The 17,698-nt window shown below is 41.6% G+C and overlaps 1 pseudogene; it reads right to left on the bottom strand.

Annotated features, from left to right (window-relative positions):
• Positions 1-1,141: 1,141 nt before the first annotated feature.
• LOC138811459 (chromodomain Y-like protein) lies at positions 1,142-16,212 on the bottom strand (annotated as a pseudogene).
• Positions 16,213-17,698: the final 1,486 nt, after the last annotated feature.

Below are 17,698 nucleotides of genomic sequence, written 5' to 3'. Positions count from 1 at the left end.
TCCTGGTGGTCAGTATGATCTACATGACCACAGAAGAGCATGAGGATATATGTTACACACAGACATGAAGAACTAGTATGATGGCTTGACCTTCATGGCCTCTGAAAATGGAGGTTTGACCTGCATAAGTTTTGCTTCACTATGAATTTTCTATTTTCACACTGAACACCATATACTTTCCTTGTGATTCCTTTATTGGTTTTTGTCTTATTCTCTCAAAACAAGTCTATTATCATAGGCTGATACTATGTCTCTGGTGATGGCACCAGCAGATCCAAGTGGAAAGGGAAGTGGGACATAGAGTACCCATCCTTTCCAAAAGAGTCCACCACAGGTCAGAAGAACAAGTCTTAGGAGAGTGGGCACAGCTGATGCTTCCCTCTCTGAAGCATGGCTCAAGTTTGGAGAGGGATTTCAGGACATCTGAAATATTGAATTATTGAAATATTGAATTATCTCCAAGACCAAAGAAACAACCACATCTAGTAATTGAGCTCACAAGTATACCATGGAGATCCAGTGAAAATGATCAATCAGATGAAGATAGGACACTGTTTAAAATACAGAGAAACAATGGGATTGGCACTATTGGCAGGAACAATTTGTGTACAGAAAGAAGATAGGGCCAAGGGAGATGAACTGCAGTTGATTGACTAGAAAATGGACAGTGACAGAGAAGAAACCAGTAAAGGCAATGAATGTGAAGATGGAGAGGGTGCCATGGAAATTTCAGATGGTGCTTCTAGTGCAAGTAGTTATTCTTTGGCAAGTGATAGTAGGAAACCTGAGCTTCCTAAGGCAGGACCTGACTTTATTGCCTAGCTGGACTAAAAGTGAAGATCCTCCTGCCTCACATTCCGGAGTTCTAGGATAACAGTCATGCATTACCACATTCCTGTTTGAAACATTTAACTTTCATGTTAGATTATTTCTTTTTCACCTGTGGCCTTTATAAGCCTGATTTCGACATTTTTGGACCTTGGCGTGAACATTTGTCTGGATTATGAGGAAACAATAATTATTCCAACAGTTTCCCATATTGAAACACCCACTCCTTGGGTACTTGTCAACTCACTGTGTTCATCTGGCCTGTGTGGAGATTGTCCATTCTGCTCTGGTCCTTAAGAGGTCTGCAAGATTCTCAGCTGTGTACTAGAAGAACACAGAGATGGAGAGTTTTAGATAGCAATGAGAAAAAAGAAATTTACTTCACTGAAACTCTATTATTTGCCTTATTTTTGCCTGTCATATTTACCTTGCTCATAGTTTACATTCTTTTATGGTATAATGAAGTAATAACATTTATTTTCCTCAGCATTTAAGTTTAATTCTTTGTTTTCATTGAGACAAACTTCTAAGAAAGAACAACTAATCTCATGTTCATTTCCACAAATGGATGTTTTTATTTTCATATTCCCTTGTAAGACAATAATTCTTGGTGTGGCAAGTCAGGAAATAGAAATAGATTAAAATTTTAAACATGATACATTTATTTGTGATGTCAGTAAGCTTTGGAATTTTAGTCACTAAAATGTGTTTGACTACTACGTTTACTCTTGCCCACTCTGGTGAGAGCATCCTTAATTACTAAGTTATTAACAAGTGAATGGATTGCCAGACAAACTTTGAGAGTTTTTGTTTTCTTGGCAGACCATTAAACATTTCTTTAGAGGAAAAAATACCACACTATTTCTGCTCTTCATAGAGTCTACTATACTTCAGTTAATTCATCTGTAACTATTAGCATACAACTGAATGTATTTGCTTTTGGGTTTATTGGAACATTCTAGCAGCCACAAATAAGGGAAACCATGCAGCTTGTGTTCTCTGGGTCTGGATTACTTCCCATAATATAATTCTTTCCCAGTCTTTCCACATTATTACAAATGGTAGTCTATCATGCTCTCTGACGGATGAGTGGGATTTCTCTCTGTTTGTGTGTGTGTGTGTGTGTGTGTGTGTGTGTGTGTGTGTGTGTGTGTTCATACATACATTTATATATATGTATATATGTATATATGTACATATACACACATATATGTATATATATTTATATCTATATATACATATATGTATATAAAATGTGGTATACATGTATGTAACCTCATACATACATACATATATATGTATGTATGTAACCTCATACATACATACATATATATATATATATGTAACCTCATACATGTATACCACATTTTATTGATCCATTCACCATTTTAGGGTTTTCTGGGTACTGGAAAGTGAGAGACAGGAGCCTTATCCCTCTGTTTGTGGGAAGACATGAACTCTTGTAGCAACAGTCCTGAGCCTTGTTACCCTTTTTTATGGCCTGAAGTGGTAAAAGCTGATCGACAATTTGTTCACTTTTGCAATTCCTGGGGCCTGAACTCAGTGCCTGTGCACTGTCCCTAAGCATTTTTTGCTTAAAGCTAGCATACTAACACTTGAGCCACTGCAACACTTCCAGCTTTTTCTGGATATGTGGTTACTGAAGAATCAAACTCAGGGCTTCATGCATGCTAGGCAAGCACTCTACCACTAGGCCACCTTCCCAACCCAATATTTTATTTTTTAAAAAACTAACATGTAAAAGAAACAACTACATGAGCAACTGTATTACAGGAGGCAAGCTCCATGACTAGAACCATGACTTCCCTGGCCAGAAACCTGGGAGACCAGGCCTTTGCCACAAGTCTCCTGTGAGGTCAGCTTCCAACCACTGAGCATCATTTCATTGGCCTGAAAGGAAGGAGAGTGTTGAGATGTGAAACATGATGCAAGCAGACAGAGGAAGCCTCATCCCCCAATGTCAACAATGAGGATGGTTACTCACAAACCCCAGATCCTGTGGCACATGTGCTAGTAGACACTAATTATGAATTGTGTAGAGTCATGATCCAATGGGCAGATGGGTTGAGCTATTATGAGAAAGACATAACCTCATTCAGAATCATATGGACTCCAAAAATGTGAACTAGAAAAGGTCTACTTTGTGTTTGAGGTTATTGTTTTAACTTCCTTTATCTGCACTCTGTCCTCTAAAGTCAGCTCCCATGTGTGAACTCTTCATATGCAAGAAAATGAGCCATAAATAAGGCCAAGTAATTGTTAATCTTATGGAAGTGAGCCAGGCATAGAATGGCTGTCTGGGGTTTCTTTTCCTCTCTGAGTTACAAAAAGTGACTTGTTCCTGAGACAGAGCCCATGTTCTAATGGCTGAGCTATTACTGCTGGATATCAAATTTCACCATGTGGATATAACTATAAGAGACAAAGCAGCCAGGACTTTGATGTTCCCAAAATTATTGCCATGCTGAGTGAGTCTGACACATGACTTCGAATGACTGCATGAAGGAAGTGAACATTCTTTTGTTTTTACAACATGTAATAGTGTATAAATCGATACATCACTTTACACTGACTTTAATTTTGTCCCAGGTTTTCATTTTGGTTTCAGAGGAAAGTGTCTGGATTTACCATTCCAACAACAGGCTCCCAGATGCTCATGCAGGGTGAGGAGGGGAGAATGGGTCGAAATGATGACTTCCTTCTGTGTTTCCCTGGCAGTGCTGAAAATCAGACCCAGAGCTTCTGGGCTTCAGGTAAACAAGCAGTGGGTAGAGTCTCCCTTCTCAAGAGATGAAATCTTCATGAAAATTGCCCACAGGACACTACAGTTTCCACTGCTTTTTTACTTCCACGCAGTGCACATAGCACACGAACTAATGCTGGAGGGCACAGGTATGGCTGACTCACCACCCTTCAAGAGAGGCAAGAAGGATGAACACAGTGGCAGGGGACCTGTTCCTCAGCAGAAAGCCTTGCAAGGTTCTGAACATCACCCTAAGTGAGGCTGGCATTTGAGCACAGTCTTGGACAGATCATAAGCATCTGAAGAGTGTGGAATGTTCTGCTAATCCACAGGTTGACTAAGCAGCCTGTCCTTGGGGGAAAAGGATCTACTATAAGTAAACATTTATCAGAAATCTCACTAAACCTTGTTCTTTATATTAAGTCAGTTCTTCAAGGCAGACAAGTGAGAGTGGATAAAGGAGAAGGGCCCTAGGACCACTGCATTTTCCCATCTTAGAGCATCATTTTCTTTCTCAACATATAGTAGGGAAGCCACAGCCTAGTCCTGCTAGCCAATAGAAGTATATTCTCAATAGTATATGCCAATATGTTCAGGTCCAGATAACTCAGTGATAGTGGTTCCACTCTGTTCTCTCAGTAACTTCTCTTTTTTGAGATAGGGTCTAATCTAAGTAGGACTTTGGGCTAAGCTACCTTTGTATGCAGATCATAGGCATGTACCACCATGCCTAGTCTCATTACTTCTTTTTTGTTTTCTGCCCTTTGAAAGTCAGCCAATAGCTCTAACATCGTTCTCTTCCATTACATTCTATTCATGCCCTTATCTGGTTCTCTCCATCTGGTCTAACTGGAGCCATCTGTCTCTAGCCAGCACACTGTCATGGTGGTCCATCTTCCCAGCTAGCTCCATACACATCTGTTTGTTACTAGGGAGTCTTTCCTGACTTGTGCTTTTCACTTTTCCAAATGACTGGATGTGCAAGACAATAAAAGGAGTTCCTGAATTTTGCCAAGAGTGTGAATGACATGACTGATTCAAGGCTGTTAACCATTTTCTTTTCTTTTCTTTTCTTTCTTTCTTTTTTTTTTTGGTCCGGTTGTAGGGCCTGAACTCTGGGCCTGGGCGCTGTCCCTCAGCTCTTCAGCTCAAGGCTAGTGCTCTACCATTTGAGCCACAGAGCCACTTCTGGCTTTTTTTCTTTTTGCTTATGTGGTGCTGGGGAATCGAACCCAGGGCCTCATGCATGCAAGGCAAGCACTCTACCACTGAACCACCTTCCCAGCCCCTTGTTAACCATTTTCCACTTAAACACACAAGCAGTGGGCCAGGATTGGTGGCTCATACCTGTGATCTTAGCTAATAGGTAGGCTTAAATCTGGAGGATGGTGGCTCTGAGACCAGCCTAAGCAGAAAAGTCTTGAGATCCCACCTTCAAAATAATCGCAAAAGAAGGTCTGGAAGTATGGCTTACGGTGAGCATACAATATGAGCAAGAGCTGTCATAGTATAGGTCACCTTGTGCTGCTTGTAGCACAGGTCCTTTAGTCCCAGGTCTGTACTAATAACATCTCTTCAATTCCAACTTTGTGTATGTGTGTGTATGTGTACAACTTCACGTACTCATGCACTTGTTGTGTACACTGATAATATTAAGTTGCACGTGCTTATGTTGCAGAGACTTCAAACTAATTTTTATCTTTCCAAACACAATGAACCATCAAGAATTCTACCACTGTCAATATTCATTACAAAGATTCCACTTCCAAAATGCCATTTGGTTAGATGGTGTTTACCTATCCATATTTACTTAGTCTTTCCTCTAGTTGACCCTCATCCTCCCATACCATTGCACCTCCACACATTCCCCCAGATTATTGTTTACAATGATCTTAACATTTTCCTGGAAATAAGGATTCTTTAGTGGTAGAATTAGCATTTAATTGCTAGCAAGTCAGCTTCTTCAGTAATAACTCACAATGAGCTTAAAGATCTACCCTTAATCAGGTAGGGATAGGTGGACACAGCATAGTAAAATGGACAAAAAAGCATTTCAATGCCAGGTGGACCACTATGGGACCTGATGCGACACCATCATGTGCTAAACATGGACATCCCAGGTGAGGGCAGAATACTCTCTTGTACGTGTGGGACTCCTGGATATCAGGAAAGTAGGAGGCTGAGACCTGAGTCCAACCCTTACTCTTCTCAAATTGCTGGCAAAGTTTCAGAAAAACTCAGTAATCTGCCCAAGGAAGGTATGCTAGGCTACAGGTGAAGAAAGACAGGAGCCTAAAACGTGGCATGCAATTTCTGAGAATACACCTTCATACTTACTAAGAACTTATGAGCTTATAGAAATTGATTTGTTGTGGTCAGACAGTGTGGGTATGCAAGCCAAGGAGGGGACTGGCCACTTCCTTACAGTATCATCCTATAGTGACAAGAAGAGGAAAATAACCCCAAATGGGACTGCACTGGTCATCTACTTGATGTCAAAGTATTGGGGCTGAACAGTACTGAGTGTTAACCTGGACTGCTGGTCAGAGAGCTGGAAAAGTAGGGAGTAGGATGTGAATTGAATGATAAATAGAGGGATGGGTTGATGGAAAGAATTGTCAACTGCAACATCACATTCAGATCTACCAGAGATCTCTCATAAAGGGCCAGTACAGTCAACCATATGAACCCATTAGCACTGGTCATTCTTGTTTGCTAGCAATCACTTTCTGACTTATCAGACATACACACACACCCCAAATGGCCATGGTTTGGTGGACACAGAGGGCTAGAATATAAATGTCAGTAAATGCCTGACATGTTAGCAGAGAGTATCAAAGTTTAGCCACCCTGCATTGTTCATTCCCAAGATTCTCAGCCTGTTAGGTCCTTGTGGCAAACTCAGTGCTCCAATGGGAAGAGAAGCTGCCTCCAGGCCTCCCTTTCTTATCCTCCAGGTCTCAGAAGTCCCCAAAAGGCTGGTCTGGAGGTGTGGGGGAATAATGCAGGCAAAGCCCAAGTGTTGGAGACTCCAATTCATAGCAATGATAGGGTGCTGCAGAGCTCTGGATTGTGTTGTGCCTCTAAGGGAAGGAGGCACTGTTGGCACATGAGTGCATCAGGGCTTCCTGATCCTCCCTGCCCAACAGCAGCTGTTCTGGATTGAGCAGCACACTGGGATGGGGTATGAGGCACCCTGGGGACAAGTACCCACCAGTAGAGGGATGGATAGGGCAGGTAAATCTACAGAGAACAGTGCCAGTACTGGGCAGCTGTGCTCTTTTATCAACTTCTCCACATTTCAGTTTTCAAAAACAACTTAGACTTTAGAGTAAGTTTCAACCTATGGAAAATTTACACAAGTGTGTTTCCCTCACTGCCCTAGCTCTCCCTTGATTCACATGTCATAAAACATGTTAATCAAAGTCAGAACATTTCCACTGAAGCCATAGTAGTCATTAAACACAAACCCCGTACCAACCTCAACATTGCCTCCTTCTGCCCTTCTCTCACTCAGGAGTCCATCTGGTCCTGCAGATCGTTGCTCTCCTCTCCTTTGAGGGGCCAAAGTTCCAACTAAACCTCCATCCTTGGCCATTGTGAGGGGTTCTGCTCAGCATTTGCTGTCTTGGTAAGCATAGATTGAGGGATGTCGATGGACTGTTCCTCTTTGGCAGGAGCCTACAGAGCAACAGATGCTGCAGCCATCTCAGTGAATCACACTGGGGCACCGAGGTCACCATGCTTAACCTTGTTCATGGTACTCGTGTTAGAACTCAGAGTATTGTACTTGCTAGGTAGGTGAGCTATATTCCTATTTTGTGCTGGTCATTTTTTAGTTATGGTCTTGCTTCCTATCCAGGTACATGCCTGGGCCTGGACTCACCTATTTTAAGCTTCCTGTTGTAGTGAAGTTGATATTAATTGATAGCTTAAGAGGAGATGTCACCCAGTTTTTGGCTTGGGATGGCCCTGAATAATGATCATCCAAATCTTAGCATCTTAAATAGTTAGGATTACACATGTGACTCCCAGCTCCAATGTGCCTTCCTTCTCAACCCTACCAACTCAGCAGTGACTGACAGCTTCCTCTCCTCAGTTACTCTTACCCTCTGGAATTTCAGAGAGGAGACACACATTTTCTTCTTCATTGTACTCTAATTGCTCCAAAGATTGCCTGAAATTGTACTATCTCCCCTCATTGTAGGCTCCCCAAGGAAGTGATACCCTTGGATACTGGATATTTCTACATGAGGAGGTAAACTTAGCTGTGAACCCCAAAGGGAGATCCTGTTACTTCAGCTGTGGGCTGTCAGTTCCTTCTGCAACTCCCTCAGCTACAGTCATTTTCCATGACACAATTGTCTTCCTGCACTCCCCACACTGATGGGTACAAAGACAGCATCATGCCAATTGGCCAGGTCAAACTATGGGACACTCAGTGGTGGAGCTGGAGGAGTTGCACTTGTCCCCTATCCAATCTGACATCCAGTCCCTCTCTTCAACAGAATTCAATCTTTGTGGATTCTCTTCTCTGCCAACACTCTCAATCTGTCTCTAGAACTAAGGAACAAGGTATATGTAATTGAGAAAACACAAACACAATCTCTCATCATGAATGGACCAATTTAAATAGTGAAAAAATGAACCACAAAATTATACTGAACCCCTCTCCCTGCTTCTTTTATTTGTGCAAGTTTGCTCCCTAATTGCTTTTGTGTGTTTGTTGGGGAAGGTGTGTGGGTACGGGTGCGGGGGATATTGTGTATAATAGGACTTGAACTCAGGGCCTTTGGCTCTTAACCTAGCTCTTTTTTGTTCAAAGCTGGCACTCTACCATTCCAGCCACTGATCCCTAGTGGCTTTTTCCAGGCTAATTGCAATAAGAATCTCTTGGGTTTCTCTGCCTACAATGGCTTCAAACTGCAATTCTGGTATCAGCCTCCCAAAAGGCTAGTGTGTGAGCCACTAGTGCATGGCCTCCCACTGCCACTTTAAAAGGGCAGCTTTTAAAGTGAAGTAAAAGAAAATTCTTGATTGAAAACTGGGTATCAGTGTGATTTAGGTAAATCTGGAGGCTCCTCATGGGAGGAAAGGCCTTCTCCTGGGAAGTATTACAGCACTACATGAACCAAGTGGGTTTGATGAAATGTCCCCAGAGAACACACAAGATACCCTGAGTGAAACAACACCCAAAGCACAGGTTCTTAGGACATTGTCTAAAATAAGTTTTTAACCAAGGTGCTCACAGATGTGCCTCCCATATCCTTGGGAAAGATATCAGTAGAGCAGCCATCTGGATTCTGTCCTACGGGGGTACAAGGTGTTTGGAACCAAGCCTTTTCCTTGGTCCAAACCACATCACAAAGAGGCCATGTGGATGCTCCTAGTCCAATGGCTGGGCCTTTTACTGCTACAAAATTAGGCTTCTTAAACTGGATGAAAGTATTCACTAAGTTTCTAAAGTTAAAAAAGTACACAGGGAACAAGTAAAAACATTGCATATGTGAGCAGATGACAAAAATCTATTCTAGATTGGAAGTTGCCAAGCAGAAACTATGCAAATCATAAAAATTAAGATTTCTTAAAAAGCCTCCTCCCAGAAAAGGTAGATTGTGGATCTACCTGCTGCAGATTGTAAAGGCTTACCTACAGCCTGGATATTACACAGGTGTCGCTGCTACCACCAGTTGTAGGTGACATAGCCAGAAGGGCTTTCATATTTACAGTGGCTCTTGGCCACTCTGACTATTGCATATAGCATTTCCAACTTTCTCTCTTTGAAGACCCAAGGATCATACTGACTTTAGGGAGTTCTTGTATCCAAGAAAAGGGAAAATTCAGAGTGAACTTGGCACTAAGATTGTCTGGTACTGACTGAAGGGTTATTGACTAAGGGATATAACCTGCCCCTGCAAGGAGACTTTACACATTGAATTGGAAACACGTATTTTCTAAGGTCTTATAAACTGGACTAAATTAACTTATGGACATGGAGATAAGCTAATTTAAGACATAAGGTTGGAAATAAAGATCAGCAAGCATCTCAATGCCTGTATCCCATTATGTGTTGTTGGATGCTACTGCCACAGGAAATTGGAGAGCAAAGCAGACATGGGAGAGGGAGGCCTTTGCAGGGGACAAGACCTTGCCATAAAACACAACCAATGCTGTGCTGGAGTTTGTTTTATAGGCTTTGTAGTTCCAGGGAGGTTGATGCTATACTATATAGGGAATCTGCTTCTTCCTCCCCACCATACAGCTGATTCTGTTTTCAGAGGTAGTCTCTTGTTCTGATTTCACAGAGTAGATCAAAGCATAAACTTATACCTACATACATATAAAGTGATTCTTTATAGGTAGTTTGAGCCTGACCTTTGAAGAATAACTAAAACTTTTCATATACAGAGTTCTAAGCCAGAGCTTGACTGACAACAGCTATTGAGGCACTTCCTACTAGTTCCTCATCCTCTGAATACTATCAAGATGGAATATAGTGCTGCATCTCCCCTCCCCCTCCCTTCCCCCCCCCCCGTGCAAGTCCTGCAGTTGAATTCAGGGTCTTCTGCTTAGTTGGCTGGCACTTGAATACTTGAATCACACTTTCAGTCCTGTTTGTACTAATCATTGGAGGCTCAATTTTAACAGACTTTTCTAATTGATCTGGTCTTAACACAAATCCTCTGGATGTATCTCAGACTTTTGAGTAGCTAGAATTACAGATGTGAGTCACTGCTTCCAGCTAGATTATATTGTAAGGAGGGAGGTTGGGAGGTTTGTAAGGAACACAGGAGAACAGGGCTTGCAGATGCAGCAGATTCCAGCAACTGGTGTGAGGTGTAGTCCATTAGGTGAGGCCAACCTCATCTCAGCCTTGCCAATTGTCCCCAAGGTAAGTAATGTTTTGCATTATGCAAGAATTGATCCTTTAAAAGAATAAGCCACACTAATATCTAAGGTTTCTAAATGAGATGGCCCAAGGCATTATTCGAAAGCTCACAATGGAGTTTAACAATAAAGCTGTGGTACATGAAAACATAAGAATAAAAAAACTGTCCATGATTCCATGCTTCTCCCATGATATATTTGTACATACATAAAAAAATTCTCATCTCAAGCCCAAAGAAACACAGGTCCCATGGTTTCCCTTATTTGCAATGACTAGTATATGTCTGAGACAAGCAGAAATGTTCAGAGGAGTTGATGTTAGGTGAAATGAATCCCAAGATAAGGACTCATATTTTTTCTTTCTTGCTATTGTTTTAAACATATTTATAAGATGATTGTTTTGTGGTTTTTTATGTCCCTCCTCCTCAGTATAATCCCTGTTTTCACTGTATTTGATGTTGCTATAATTTGTGGAGGGGAAGGGAAAAAACAAATTGTTTAAACAGGGATACAGGTGGACCCATTGCAACAATGAGATGTACAAGACGTTATGTCAAAAAATGAATTTTACAACTCTGGCATGGTATGGGGAGGGAGATGGGACGGGATGGCAAGGGGAAACAAAGGAGGAGGGAACAATGCTTGATAAGAAATGTACTCATTTGGGCTGGGAAGGTGGCTCAGTGGTACAGAGATTGCCTTGCATGCATGAGGCTCTGGGTTTGATTCCTCAGCACCACAGAAGCAGAAATAAAAAGCTGGAAGTGGTGCTGTGGCTCAAGTGGTTGAGCGCTAGCCTTGAGGTGAAGAGCTGAGGGACAGCGACCAGGCCCAGAGTTCAGGCCCATGACCGGACTCCCCACCCCCCAAAAAAAGAAATGTACTCATTACCTTGCTCGTGTAATTGTAACCCCTCTGTACTACATTTTCAAGATTAAAAAAAATTCTGGTTTCAAAGTCTTTGAGGAAAATCAATACCAGGATTTCAATAGGATTGATACATTGTTTTATAACTGGAATTTCAATTTTTGCCTGGAATGATAATAATGTCAAATAAAATTATGTCTCTATTTCAGAGGTCCATGCTAAATTCATCAGCAGCCCTGCTCAGAGGAAGGGTGCAATGATGATGTGTAAACTCATTTGTAAACATGAGTTGAACAGAAACTCAGTTTGTTAAAACACAGCCACCCACCAAATCTTTGTAGAAATGACCTGTCAGGAGAGACCTCTCCAGTCCACAAAGCTGTATGATCATGAACTACAAAAATCCAGCGGCAGTGTGGCTAGTGGTAGGAGATCATGATGGACCTAAAGAGGAAATGTGTACAGTTTTGTTAAGTATACATGCGGTTGTGTTTGCTAGCCATTGGGCTTGAACATAGGGCCTGTGCACTGTCTCTGAGCCTCTCTGTGCTCAAGGCTAGTGTTCTACCAACTAAATCCCAACACCACTTCTAGCTTTTTCTTAGTAGTTTATTGGAGATAAGAGTCTCATGGACTTTCTTGTCTCAGCTGGCTTCAAACTGCAATCCTCAGATTTCATCCCCCTGAGTAGCTAGGATTACAGGCATGAACCAGCAGGCCCCTGGTTTTTATACTTATCTTTTAAAACTTAATATTAAAGCCCATAAACATTAATAGGTGTACAATGCAGCATACTCAATTTGTATTTGTTCCCACTGGATTATCTGTGAACTGAGTTAAAGGCTGTCTTAGATATGGAAGGGAAGGAAAGATTTTCCACAAAGTTAGTTTTTGAAGACATTATTATTCAATAGAATTCCTTCTGAGAAGACACTTGACAAGATCAGATATTAGGTCAAACCCTCATGGAAGGGTGTAGGAATTGTCTGGGGAAACCAGGCAACAAAATTTGAATTAGGAGGTAGTGTGCTTCCTTCCTCAGCTTACTCAGCTTTATTATCTGAAGAAGAAAGGAATGAGTAGGAAGAGGTCAAGTTCTAGGGCCAGTTTACGGGTTTGTTTTGTTCTCTCTCCAAATCCTGTAATATAGGAGTGCTGAGTAATAGCCTCTTCCTTTGGAAAGTCTGCACATTATCTCACTCTATCATGAGAGGAGACCTCACTTCTGTGGAGATAAGCTTGCTCTTGGGTCCTTCAGACACATAGTATGCAGACATCAAAAGTCCAATGCTATAAAGGGAACCCAAGATACTCAGTTTTATCAATGATGTAAGGGCCATTTCATGACAATGAATCTGCAAACTGGGTATCATCAATTCCAATAGTGGAAATAGCAGCCCTGGACAGTGGATGATGTAAGATGTTAATTGATTTCCATTATCACTTCCCTTTCCTTCCATTCTGAATATTTGCCACAATGAAGATCTTTGCCTCAAAAAGTTTAAGGAATTTGAGTCATGATACCACAGAAACAAGCAAAAATACAATACATAGAAATATTGTTTTGTGTAATGTCCCTCATAGGCATATAAAGTTAATTTAAATAAACTGAGTAAGAGAAAGGTTAAGTGAAACTGCTTTAAATAAGTAGTTTTTTCTGATTCTCCCATATTCCATTAAGCAAAATTATCGCTGATAAAAATACGTTTACTCAAAGCAGCAGCAATGCAGGTTTCACAGAAGCACAATGTTTCAGTTTCCTATAATATCAGCTGAGCCTTCTGTGGGATCTAGGAGAAGGACATGGCATAGGGAGGCTGGGAGAAGTAATAGGAGTGAGGATCTGATGAAAACAATCATCTAAAATCACCTAAAAGTGCATGAGATGAGGTTTCTACTTAAATATCTGTATCTATCTTTTCTCTTTCTCTAATCCCAGTACTACAAGCCTCAGCCACTGTCAAGGGCAGAGACTGGACACCTGAGGAGGGAGAAGACTGGAGAGCAGCAAGATTGGTAAGAAAAGCTCTAAGATACATAAGAGAGGACTCAGGTGGTCTCACAGAAGATGTACAAAGTCACCACTGAAGACAATGGTATGTGTGTGTGTTTCTGTGTATGTGTGTGCATATGTGTGTGTGTGAGTGTGTGTGTAAAAAGTGAGGCTTAAAGACATGCAACATATCCTGAACTATGATTTAACAATGAGCAGTGTCTACACTTTGATATGAGGTTCTGATAGTCTAGAGCAGAATTATGTCCACTGATGAAGGTTTATAATTTCAAGTCAAGTAAGAAGGCAATGCCTTCTAGCACCACATCTGAGAACTCAGAATAATAATGGGATTATAATATTTCAAACCATAGGTATGTTATTTTGGGGAATAACAGAGATGGGGGGGACTGAGATCCAAGGCTAGTCTAGGCAAAGTTTTAGCAAGCAGACCTTATCTCAACAAATTATTCTGGCTAGGTGGTTCATTCCTGAAATCCCAGCTCTGTGGGAGGTGTATGTGAGGGAAGAGCAAAGCCCAAAAATTACTTAAAATACTTAAAGCAAGATGGGGGCAGGAGGTGTGGTAGAATGCATGCCTAGCATGTATGAGGCTTTGAGTCCAATCAAACCATAATACTATTAAAACAACCCAACAGATGTAAGATGTGTTCATTAGCTGATTCAGCTTTTTTCCTCTCTACTAGAAATATTTAGAATTCGGGGAAGCATAGGAGAAGTGTACAGCACAAGTACCATGCAGCTGTACATTATCTATACAGCACTCTTAGCCAACATGCCGAGCACTTGCTGGGTTTCAGTTGTTGGCCTCTGATAAGCAGTCATTAATGTCAGACTCATAGAAAGAGCAGATGAGTTAATTGAGTCAACTGACTTAAATGACTGACATTGAAGCCTATGCAGGGCTGTGATCTTCAGTTCTAGTACTTGGAAAACTAACCCCAACCCCGATGCAAACACATTGGCTCTGCAAACCTGATTGCATCTGCTATCTTGGTGCCTTTTCTCTTTCTATCATCGGTGAGATGGTCTATGAAGTAAATTAAGTCCAGGCCACAATAGAAGATGCTGCCGGGTGCACTGAGATAGACCTGCTGTCATTGGCAGTGGCTGTTTTCAGGGCACTCAGGACTTCTTTTATCACCAGGAAGTCACCATAAGTTCCAATGATAAGGACCACTTTGGGTACAGACTATTATAAGCATTTTAAAGACCCCTCTGTATGGTATTTTCACAATAATAATCATAATAATAAAAAGAAAGCCTTTGTTTCTCTGAAGGTTACAAGAAATGGGTATTTCTGCAGTTTGAACAGCAGGTGGCACTTTTAACTACTTTACAAGTGAGTCCAGTCTGTTGTTTTTGTTATTGTTGTTGCTAATTTAGCTTAGGATAGAAACCTAAATGATATGGTGAGAGGGCAAAAAATCATTTAAAATGATCTTGGAAACATTAAAAAACCTCACCAGTGAAGAGATTGCAGTCTAAAAATGTACCAAAAATCAAGCCCTGAACTGCTTGTTCTGTATGAGTGTAGCTAGCACACAGACCTTCTGTAGGTAGCTTTCCTTGTCTGGAACAACCTACTCAAGCTGTGTACAAAGGAAAAGAAACAACACTAGAACTTAAAATTTGGAAATGCCCAGTGCAAGTTGAGATGTATGCATTTCCAGAGCCTTCCTAGCACTAGGGGCTTTTGAAAAACAATCTCTTCAACAACAATCTCCTTGGCCTTTGCAAGCTGCCTTTTCAGGTATTAGTCAATATGCATACATAGAAAGCCCCCTTGCTGTGTGCTCTGCCACAACACTAAGACCATCAGTGTTGTAGGATGATAGGGAAACTTTTCCCAGAACAGAATGCAGCCATTGTTATGTTTAGCAAACAATTAACCTGTCAAACTGGGCGCCAGTGGCCCTTGACTATAAACCCAGCTACTCAGGAGGCAGAGATCTGAGTATGCCAGTAAAAAACCAGCTTGGGAAGGATAGGCCTTGAGACACTTATCTCCAAGAAACCACCAGAAAACTGGAAGTGGCACTGTGGCTCAAGTGATAGAGAGCTATACTTGAGCTGAAGAACAGAGAGACAGCCCCTAGGCCTAGAGTTCAAGTCCCATGACCAACAAAATAAAGAAAAAGAAAGAAGGAAGGAAAAAAGAAAGAAAGAAAGAAAGAAAGAAAGAAAGAAAGAAAGAAAGAAAGAAAGAAAGAAAGAAAGAAAGAAAGAAAGAAAGAAAGAAAGAAACCTGTCATGATGAGAGATATGGCAAAGCTCAAGCCTTTGCAGATAAAGACATCCTGACCTGGGAGATGGCTCAAAAACAGAGGCACTGTTACCTTCTCCTGGTAAGAACCAAAGCTCCCACTGGAGCTCATACCATTAGAATAGAGCAGATGCCCAGCACATGCCTACAGCCCCAAGTCAGTGTGGCCAGAGTGATTAGCAGCCAAGCTTCCAAGTCCCCTTTGATTCCTGCCTCCTGGGCACATTGTGGGCCAGCTCAGAAGGAGGTTTCAGAAGAGCATAAAGAGCCATGAAGCAAAGCAGTCATGTAGAAACGCAAAGCACATGACTCTCACCTCTGGGATTCCAGAGTTATTCTCAGATTATTTTGTGGATAAGAAGATGTGAGTGAATCATCTTGCTTCCTGAAAAATATCTCTGTATAGGTAGGCACTCTTTGCCTCACACTGAAATGCAACCACTTGTCCAAAGGCTGGTCTCATCTGTGGCCAATAAATTTCCTTTTCCCAGCCATCACCCCTTTAACAGACATCTGTATGTTGGCTGATAGCACATCCATGAATGGAGATGTACCTGTGAAGGGTTTGAAACCATAGTGGTCCATGATGTCCTATCACCATTTCTCTCCCACTGTCATCTCAGAATTAGACCAGAAGCTGGTTGCAATCACAGCACATATCAACACAAGACTGTCAATACCAGAACCTTGTCAAAGTCTACTTTAAAGATACCTTTCAGTTTCAATCTATGTCTGACAGAGTATCTACCCCCTACTTTTTTGGTCTAGGATATGTGCAGCTATAAACTAGGAGACTTTTAGAGAATAAGATTAGAGAGAATGGGTCTCCTGGACAGGATCTGCTATAGGTATGACAAGTTGGAAGGAAAAAGGAAACAGCATAAGGAAATATCATTAACATGGCCAAAGTGGTCAAAAGACATCTCTCCAATGCAAGAATGTCTCTTCTTGTCAGGCCATGGCCTGGTATGGTGGTGCCACTTTACACTCTGGTCCCATTAGAGTAACATAAATGTCATGGCTTCTTCCTTCCACGGCCTAGGCTGACTACCAGAGGTTAATTCCCTGTTTCTACCTCTGCTTTCTAAAAGGGTACACACATCAAGGGGCTTTCTTCTTCCCCCCTACAAATATTCTACCAATGTTCCCTCATTTCACAACTCCTCATTGCCAATCTGGGTGCTGCTTTTCTATGAGTCCTAATGTATCCTCTCCTGAGCCTAACATTTGTTGCCTTTCCTCCTTTTGGTGCTGGGGACTGAACTGAGAGTCATGTGTTTGCCAGGGATGTACTCTACCACTGAGCTGCATCTTCACCTCTGAACTTTGTTTATCATACTTGTCAAGAACTCTATTAAGTATTTGATACAATTACTAAGGTACATGAGAATAAGGGAGATGCTACACTTAGCAATTGGACAAAAAATCACCTATCTATAGGAATCACCTCCACATTAGCTTGTGTGGCAATGAATGCAGAGCTGTGGCTAGGAGAAAACAAAAGTCATGCCTGAAAAATACATGGTGGTCTACTGGTAAAATTATCAACAGGAGTTTTCTAAGGAGTGAGGCATGAGTCATTAATTATGAACCAAGAACTACTTCTTCAAAAGTGTAAAGAAACAAGCCAAAGCCACCAGAAAAGACTCATGAAAAGACTCATAAATGAGTACTTAAGAGAAAACAATAATGTTCTTAGTCAAACACTGGTAGATAGGATGGGTGGTGCCTCCATCACAGCTTGGCCTCAATCCTTAACCCACTGAGGAATGAGAGTTCCTTGGCCAGGCCTGCCTTCAGTTCTGACCCAGCAACCTTAGAAGATTTGGGGTCATCCAACCTGGTCAGTTCTAGGACTAGAGTCCTAGGGGAGTCAACACTTACTCCCTAGGACTCCCACAATGGAAGCTATTTGCACTTTGATCTCCCTGGGGCAAGGACACAAAACCTCCTTCTAGTCATAGATCACTCTCTGGGACAGTTTTACTTTCTAATGAGTGAGACCAGCTTGGCTTAAAGATCTCTATCCCACCCCTCCCTACCCTACCCCAACCTCAGGCCTGGTAGAGGA

Source organism: Dipodomys merriami, unplaced genomic scaffold (genome assembly GCF_024711535.1).
Source record: "Dipodomys merriami isolate MVZ:Mamm:240054 unplaced genomic scaffold, mDipMer1.0.p SCAF_53, whole genome shotgun sequence".
Classification (NCBI taxonomy): domain Eukaryota; kingdom Metazoa; phylum Chordata; class Mammalia; order Rodentia; family Heteromyidae; genus Dipodomys; species Dipodomys merriami.
Note: the sequence above shows the minus strand (reverse complement) of the source record. Positions and strands in the feature narration are given on the sequence as shown.